Raw genomic sequence first — 8,999 nt, 5'->3', positions numbered from 1 at the left:
TGGAAGTGGTACCACGGCGGCAACCTGGCACTCAACGTCAGTAAGACAAAAGAGCTGATTGTGGACTTCAGGGAGGGTAAGATGAAGGAACACATACCAATCCTCATTGAGGGATCAGAAGTGGATAGAGTGAGCAGCTTCAAGTTCCTGGTGTCAAGGTCTCTGAAGATCTAAACCTGGTAGCAACACATCAATATAGTTATAAAGAAGGCATGACAGTGGCTATACTTCATTTGGAGTTTGAAGAGATTTGGCATGTTGACAAATACACTCAAAAACTTCTGTAGTTGTACTGTGGAGAGCATTCTGACAGGCTGCATCACTGTCTGGTATGGGGGTGGGGGGGGCTACTGCACAGGACTGAAAGAAGCTGCAGAGGGTTGTAAATTCTTGTCAGCTCCATCTTGAGTACTAGCCTACAAAGTACCCAGGACATCTTCAGGGAGCGGTGTCTCAGAAAGGCAGTGTCCATTACCTCACTTTTTAAAATATACAGTATTTCTGTTTTTTCACATGTTTTTTTAATCAATTCAATGTATGCATACCGTAATTGATTTACTTGTTTATTTATTACTATTATTTTTTTCTCTTCTGTATTATGTATTGCATTGAACTGCTGCTGCTAAGTTAACAAATTTCACGTTCAATGCCGGTGATAATAAATCTGATCCTGATTCTGAAGATATGTGTGTCTCCAACACAAAGCAGTCTCTTCACATCAATAAATATGAGAAAATCTGCAGGAGCTGAAAATCCAAAACAACACACACAACATGCTGGAGGAACTCAGCAAACTAGGCAGCAGCTATGGGAAGGAGAACACAGTCGACATTTCGGGCTGAGGCATTTCATCAGGACAGGAAAAAAAGATGAGAAGTCAGAGTAAGAAGGTGGGGGGAGGAGAGGATGAATGTGCAAAATGGTAAGTTGTAGGTGAAACCATGAGAGGGAGAGGGGTGAAGTAAAGAGCTGGGGAGTTGATTGGTGAAAGAGATGAAGAGCTGGAGAAGGGGAAATCTGATAGGAGAGGACAGAAGGCCATGGAAGAAAGGGAAGGAGGAGGAGCACCAGAGGGAGGTGTTGGGCAGATAAGGAGATAAAGTGAGAGAGGGAAACAGAAATGGGGAATGGTGGGGGGAGCTGGGCAATTACTAGAAGTTCGAGAAATTCACACCATCAGGTTGGAGGCTACCCAGATGGAAAATAAAGTGTTGCTCCTCCAATCCAAGTGTGGCCTCATTGAGGCAGTAGAGGAGGCCATGGACTGACATGTTGGAATGGGAATGGGAAGTAGGATTGAAACAGGTGCGTACTGGGAGATCCTGCTTCTTCTGGGATACAGAGAATGGGTGCTTGGTGAAGCAGTCTCCCAATCTACATCCGGTCTCATCAATATACAGGAGGCCACACTGGGAGCACCAGATACAGTAGATGATGCCAACGGACTCACAGGTGAACTGTTGCCTCACCTGGAAGGACTGTTTTCACATTGATATTTTTGCAAGTTCTTGGTACTTCCAACATTTACCATTGTCTTACTCCTAGAGGAGACTGTTCCAGACACCTTCTACTAGGCTATATTAACAGTGTCCCTGTAAGTATTCTGCCTCCTCAGCACACAGAATCTCCTTCTTGACACACGTTGCATGTGAATTTCCATGTTCTCCCTCTTTCAGAGGAGCTGTTTTACTCATCAGCAGAATCTTCTGCAAATACAAACTTAACTTCCAACATCCATTGACAATAATTTGATAATAACTAAATACAGAATCTGGTGCACACAACTATTTTGAAATATTGACAAGATTATCAAATATAAAAATAAATGACAAAGGAATATATTGTGAGCCCAGCAGTAAAGTCAAAATCTGTTCAGTCTCAGGAAATGAAGTCAGTCTGGAATGTGAACAGTGTCAGAAGCATCATCTTAGATCTATTACAATTTAAAGTATAATTTGATTGGATACAAAATCAAAAAATATACCTTCAAACCCATTTGTAAAATATGTTAAATTGTATGGCAAATTTGAATGAGGAAAAACATAAAAATATTGCAGTTATATAGCTCATTCCATGACCAATTACAATCACAAACCACTTTTAAATTATCTTCACTGTTGCTATGTAGGAAACATTATAGAGAATTTGTGCAGAGCAAAATCCTGCAAATGGCAAGGAGATAATGATCATGTGATGTCAGAATAATGTTGTCTGAAGAATAATTATTAGTAACACTCGAAGATAGAAATTATGTAGGCTATTTAGCAACTTGAGCTTCTTCCAGTATGTAAATGAAGTCAGGGCTGATCTGAAACCCAACTCTATATTATAGCAGTTGCCCAGGATTTCTTCCTATCTTTCATTATGATAGATCTGTCAATCATAGATTTACAATTAAAAATAAATGGCATTAAGAGTTCCGAACTTCCGCCTCGCTTCATTGATTTGCACTGACGTGAATGCTTTGCAACAATGCCCAGAGAAGGTGAACATAATGTCAGCCATCTATTGAAAATTATGTCCTGTATAATATTGATAAATAAACAAACTCACAGATTAATCGTTGCGAAATAATTAATCAGTATAGTACTCCAAATCAAATACTGATAATCAACTATGGCTTGTCACTGGATCCTACTGTCAGTAACATAGTAACTTTAAAAGTACAAAGTTTTGTGTGGAAATAAAAGCAGTGTGTGTCTACATTACATCAACTTTGAATGAACAGTGCACTGAATGCAATAAAATACCCAAGGAGTGCAGTTTTGACTTGACGCACATCATAAGCCCTGTGTTCATGTAAAGTTGATGCCCATATCACAATGTGCACCATATACACCATATCATTCATACCCATGTACTGCCTGTTCTATTTTGGCTCTCAGTTTTTGGAGTCATAGGAACAGGTTACAGCACTGTTGCAGCCATGAATGGCTAAAAGTGCACCTAGTTCTGGATTACAAGTCTTCAAACTAAAACTGGAATATTGTCTAGTCCCATACTTCTTTGTGAGTGCTGTTCTTAGCCTTTTCTTGATGTCATATGCAGTGAATTGAAGAGGCTGAAGACAAGGTCAGTAATTGTGGAGACACTATGAGCAAGCCAGGGTGAATCATCCATCTGGTACTTCTGGCTAAACGTGAATGTAAAGGAGTCATCCCTGTCTTTTGCTTTGTCAGATGCTGGGCACCACCATTAATGAGGATGGAAATGTTCTCAAAGCCTCCTTTTCCCATTAATTAAGTATCCACCATGAGCTATGCTAGGAAATTCAAAAACTTGAACTAATCTGTTGATTAATAGTTCATAAAACATAGAACATTACAGCACAGTGCAGGTCCTTCAGACCACAATGACCTTTTAACCTGCGCTAATCCTTACCTCCCACATAGCTCTCCATTCTTCAATCATCCACGTGCCTTCCTAAGAGTCTCTTAAATGTCCCTGATGTATGTGTTCCTGCCACCATCCCTGGCAGCACATCCCAGGCACCTCTGTGTAAAAAAGCTACCTCTGACTTACCTACTATATTTTCCTCCAATCACCTTCAGATTATGCCCCTTGTATTAGCCATTTATTCTTTCAAATGCTGTTCCTTAAAAAAGGGAGGCATTGTTTTATTTGTTGAAGGAAAGTGGTAGTGGTTTTCCATATCCATGTCTAATCACATGCTATTTAGTTCCATGGGTCTGGAGCCAATATTGATGGTCACTTATTTCTGTCCGGAGTTTGCTTCCTTTCTTGCCATTTAGAAATCACACTGTGGCTTCACTAGACTGACACCGGTACAAGCTGGTGTTTGCCTGATTTAAGCACCAGAACAGATTGAAAAGGTCAGTGTGTCAGGGTGGCAAGAAATGGGCCAGCGTTCAGCTCAATGCTTGGTGAGGTTTACTCATCTGAACTGAGGCAGTGGCCTGTGATTACTAGGCTCTTGGACCAGCTGCAGTGATGATTGGATTCAATGCTGTGAACTCGCTTTCATAAACTTCAACTCTGAATGTTATTTGCTGACTTTTTATTGTTTGCACGATTTGTTCTTATTTTTGCACATTGGATGTTTGACTATCTTATTTAATGGGTTCCATTGGGTTGCTTTGTTTAGTGGTTGCCTGTTAGGAGACAAATCTCAGGGTTGTATATGGTACACATACTCTGGTAATAAATGTGCTTTGAACTTTGAACTTTGATCTCTGCAAACTTCCAAGAAAGTTGAGATGCTTTAGAGGTGTGCCTTCTTTGTGATGACATGAGGTGCTGGTGCCAGGATAGATCCTCGGGTATTTTAACACCGGAGAATTTGGTGTTCCTCTCTGCCTCTGTTCACCTAATGAGGGCTGGCTTATTTGTCCTCGTTTGCTTCCTCTTTTAATTGATAATCATCTCTTTGGCTTTGCTGATGTTGAGTGAGAGGTTGTTATTGAGGCATCCGGCAACCAGATTGTGCTATTTTAATATGCAGGACATGAAATAAATCAGGCCATGGAGATTATGAGGAAATTGTAAGGATAGATAGGAGAGAAGCCAGAGAGGGAATTTAAAATGAAGCATTAACTGGAGCTCAGATGCGTCGTTCTCTACACATGGAGTTACACATTCAACAATGTTTCCCCTTCATCACTAGATTTCTGAACGGTCCATGAACCTATGAACACTACCTCATTATTTTTTTTTAGCATTATTTATTTATTTTTTAATTTAAAGCAATTTTATGTCCTTGCATTGGACCGCGGCCACAAAACAACAAATTTCATGTCATATAAGACAGTGAAAATGCACCTGATTCTGATTCACGGCTAGAGAGGGTGGTGAAAAGGCTTCAGGTACAGTGAACTTCATCACTGAGAGAAGAATTTGGAATTCACGGTGCAGTTGTACACTGGGGATATTGCGTTCAGTTTTGGTCATCCTGCTGTAAGAAAGATGTTATTAAACTGGAAAGAGAGCAGAAAAGATTTACAAGGATATTAGCAGGATCCAAGGTCTGAGTTATAGGGAGGGGCTGGACAGATTGGGAATTCTTTTCCTTAGAGTGTAAGTGACCAGGAGATGATCATATACAGATATATAACATCCTGAGGGGTAATGATAGGGTGGATAGGTCTTTTTCTGACATAAGACTGGGAAATCAAGAACTTGAGGCCATATGCTTCAGGTGGGAGGGGAGAGTTTTATATTTTTTAAGCAGAGGGTACGACACATGTAGAATGAGATGCCAAGGGAAGCAGCTGAGGCAGGTACAATAACAACTTCTTATAGACATTTGGGCAGGTACATGGATCAAATAATTTTAGGGAGTTATGGGCCATACACAGGAAAATGGGACTAGCTTTGAAGGGCATCTTGTTTGGCATGGACCAGTTGGGCCAATGCGTCTGCTTCCATGCTATATGAAAAAGGATTATCTCCATCCTACACATATAACCAAATATGTAGTTGGAAGCAGATATTTATTAGAAATAAAAAACAATAGTCAGAGAACGGAGTTACAGATGGACCTTTGGACAATAACTTTACATTCAAATGTGAGAAACAGCAGCTCCATCGGGTACTGCAGTTCAAACAAATTGACTGTTACTTTTAGATATAGTGCAGCAGTCTTGGGAAATGTTAGTGAGATAGAATTCAATGTGATCAGATTACTTTACAAGGTTGATCTGTTTTTGAACGATATAATCGAGGAGCAATATGTTTGTGGGAGATGGAGGTACCTCAGCACTTCAGTCTAATGTATTTTATGTGAACCACTTAGGAGATTTTGGGAAACTGATAAGAGCAAATACAAATATAAGCATATTTTGTCTGTTTTCATTGGGTGAATACTAGGAAATTGTAGGCACTATAGCAACAGTTTACCATAATGCCTCTAGCAGCAGTACACAATAGTTGCACAATATGCTATCTATAAGACTAACCCTTGCCGCTCATCAAAAAGTCAGCTTCACGGTTCTTCATCTCCACCATCTAGAACACCAAGAGCAGAAGATTTCTGGAAGTAACGTCGAATTTAATTTCCCCTCTGAGCTGTCTGCTATCCTGACTTGCTGTGTATCACAAACACCATCTATAAATTTGCCATGATGCCACAGTTGTTGGAAGAATTGCCATTGGTAAAGAGGAAGCATACAGGAGTGAGATTGGCTGTTTGGTGTCACAACAACGATTTCACACTCGATATCAGCAAGGCCAAAGAATTAATTGTGGACTTCAGGAAAGGGTGGTTGGAAGAACACGCAACAGCCCTCATGGAGGGATCAGCGATGGAAAAGGCGAGCAGCTTCAAATTCTTAAGGCACCAGCGTCTTTGAGGAACTATCCTAGACCCATTGCATTGATGCAATCAGGGAGAAGGCACACTAGCTGCTCTACTTTGTTAGGAGTTTGAGGAGATTTGGTACATCACTGGAGACTCTTACAGATTTCTTTAGGTGTACAATGGAGAGTATTCTGACTGGTTGCACCCTGGTCTAGTTTGAAGGCTTCAATGTGAGAAGTTGCACAGCACTATAATCTCAGCCAGCTCCGTCACAGACACAATCCTCCTCACCATCAAGGAGATATTCTGAACTTCTGAGATGCCCGGTTCGCTGCCGCTGCTACTGTGCGATCAAGAATCTTTGGAGGGAAGGCCCCAAAATTCTTGACTTTGCCTGCTGCTGGCAGCCGGGGTTGGGGTTGAAGCATTCGGCAGAAATGGTGCTCAGTGCTCGGTGTCGGAGGGCTGGTCGGAGCTCGAAGTTTTCGGATGACTTCAGAGTCGGACTGCGGTCGGGTATGGCAGGGAGAGTTTTCTTCCTTCTCTCGTCCGCGTGAGATGTGGGACTTTCGAGAGACTTTGAACTTTTTACCGTGCTCATGGCCTGTTCTTCATCAAGTTACAGTATTGCTTGCACTGTTGTAACTATATGTTATAATTATGTGGATTTTGTCAGTTTTTCAGTCTTGGTCTGTCCTGTGTTTCTGTGATATCACACCGGAGGAATATTGTATCATTTCTTAATGCATGCATTACTAAATGACAATAAAAGAGGACTGTGTGTCTAAAAAAATCTTCAAGAGGAGGTGCCTCAAAAAGGCAGTATTGATCACTAAGGACCCTCATCATTCAGGAATTTTCTGTTTTTGTTACTACCATTAGGGACGAAGTACAGGAGTCTGAGGATTCAGACTCAACGTTCATGAACAGCTTCTCCTCCGCCATCAGCTTTCTGAATGGTCCATACCCATCAACCCTACCTCATCAAAGTTGCTGGTGAACGTTCACCAGCAACGTTCAAAGTTGAGTTCACCAGCAACTTTGACGTGCGTTGCTTGAATTTCCAGCATCTGCAGAATTCCTGTTGTAACCCTACCTCATCATTACTTTAGTTTATATTACTGATTTAAATTTGTAATTCATCATTTTTTTTATCTTTGCACTGTTCTGCTGTTGAAAACAACCCATTTCATGCCACATAGGTCAGTGATCAATAAGTTTGATTCTGATTCTAATTCTGATCTATTCCTTTCTAGTTGCTGGTTCAAACTCCTACCTACATATGTGGGGAACCTTACCACTTGGGAAGAAGTGGTTTAAAAGAAAGACCGCCTCTTCAGGGATACTTTGGGTGAGCAATACTTAATCTGCTCCTTCCAAACAATACTCTGCTCTAACTTTGTTCGAGTAACTTCTCGCTCTCATTTTGATCGGCTCTGGTTGATGATCTCAGACCACCAGGGGGAGCTATTGGTTGTGTTTGAAGGGAATAGTTTCTTCCCAGGGATGAAAATCAATCCCTTCCTTTCCATGCAGAGGCAGCTTCTCTGTAACGCGTAAACTTGGAACAACTGGTTAATGGTGGGACTTAACGTGCTGTTAATAAATGTGACTTATCGTTTCCTTTTTTGCCTGAATTTTAACTAGGAATGTAATTTAAAACCCTTCGTTTAAAATTATATGTATGCAAATAGCCTCTTTGAACTATTCGCGTGGGTTGTAAAATATAATATAAAATGCACGTGAGCTGAGCGAGCAAAGGGTTAAAATATCCGCACTTAAAATCGAGCAATGTTAGGCTACTTGAAGATTTTGAGAATTTTATTTCATCTAATAACTGATCATAAACGTTACAGTCCGTAATAATGTTGAAAATTGTCTTCTTTTGCATATATCCAGTTCACTTTGGTTAGTTATACAAATGAAAATATCTTTATTTTAATACAGTAATAGTTTATGATAGTTGCTGCCCTCCCACGGTTCATTGGTTTATAGGTATCTGGTGATGGTGAGGAACGTTACTAAACTGTAAATGTAATTAAAATTTCTTTGAAACAGCAGTCTCTATCCCCAATCCCTGATGAAGATGGCAGAGTTTGTCATCGAAACGTCGGGTACAATCGATACCTGTACCCAGCTGGAAGCCCGAGAAGAGTTTATAAATCTGCTATTGATTTATAAACTCTGTGGGACAGGCCTCGATGAGTGAATAAGCAATGAATACATCTCCCAGGGAAGGACACGAGCTGCTATAAGGGGCACCTGCGACCTGGTTTTATTAAATACACATGTCCCGCAGTCTACAGACACGTTGGGGATGAGGGTGAGGGTTGTGGAATGTCAGCAATCACCTTTCCCGCTATAAGCTTCCTATCTCCTGTGTTACTCGGAGCAACAGAACAAGCGTAATCCACAAGATCAAAATAAGTCACGGGCAGCGCAAGCAAGAGGCAGATAGGACAGCGTGAGAGAGAAGAATCATCCCGGAGAAAAGCGAGAGCAGGTACTGTGATTCACTTTAGTTTCAAAAAGAAACGTCCTGATGTTAGTCAGTTACTGACTGCCCGAATCCTGCGGTTTAACCTGGATGTGGGCAAGAATCTCATCAATAAATCAACAATGAGACAGACTGTGTTTCTGCCCTCTGATGACTCATGCTCATTCTCACCAATCTACCGTTTGTTTAGAGAGAAGAGTAAGAGCTGATCTCAGACTCCCCCAGCCCCCACAGCCCATCCCATTC

Source organism: Mobula hypostoma, chromosome 9, assembly GCF_963921235.1.
Source record: "Mobula hypostoma chromosome 9, sMobHyp1.1, whole genome shotgun sequence".
Lineage (NCBI taxonomy): Eukaryota > Metazoa > Chordata > Chondrichthyes > Myliobatiformes > Myliobatidae > Mobula > Mobula hypostoma.
The sequence above is the reverse complement of the archived record's forward strand: the minus strand, read 5'-3'. Positions refer to the sequence as shown.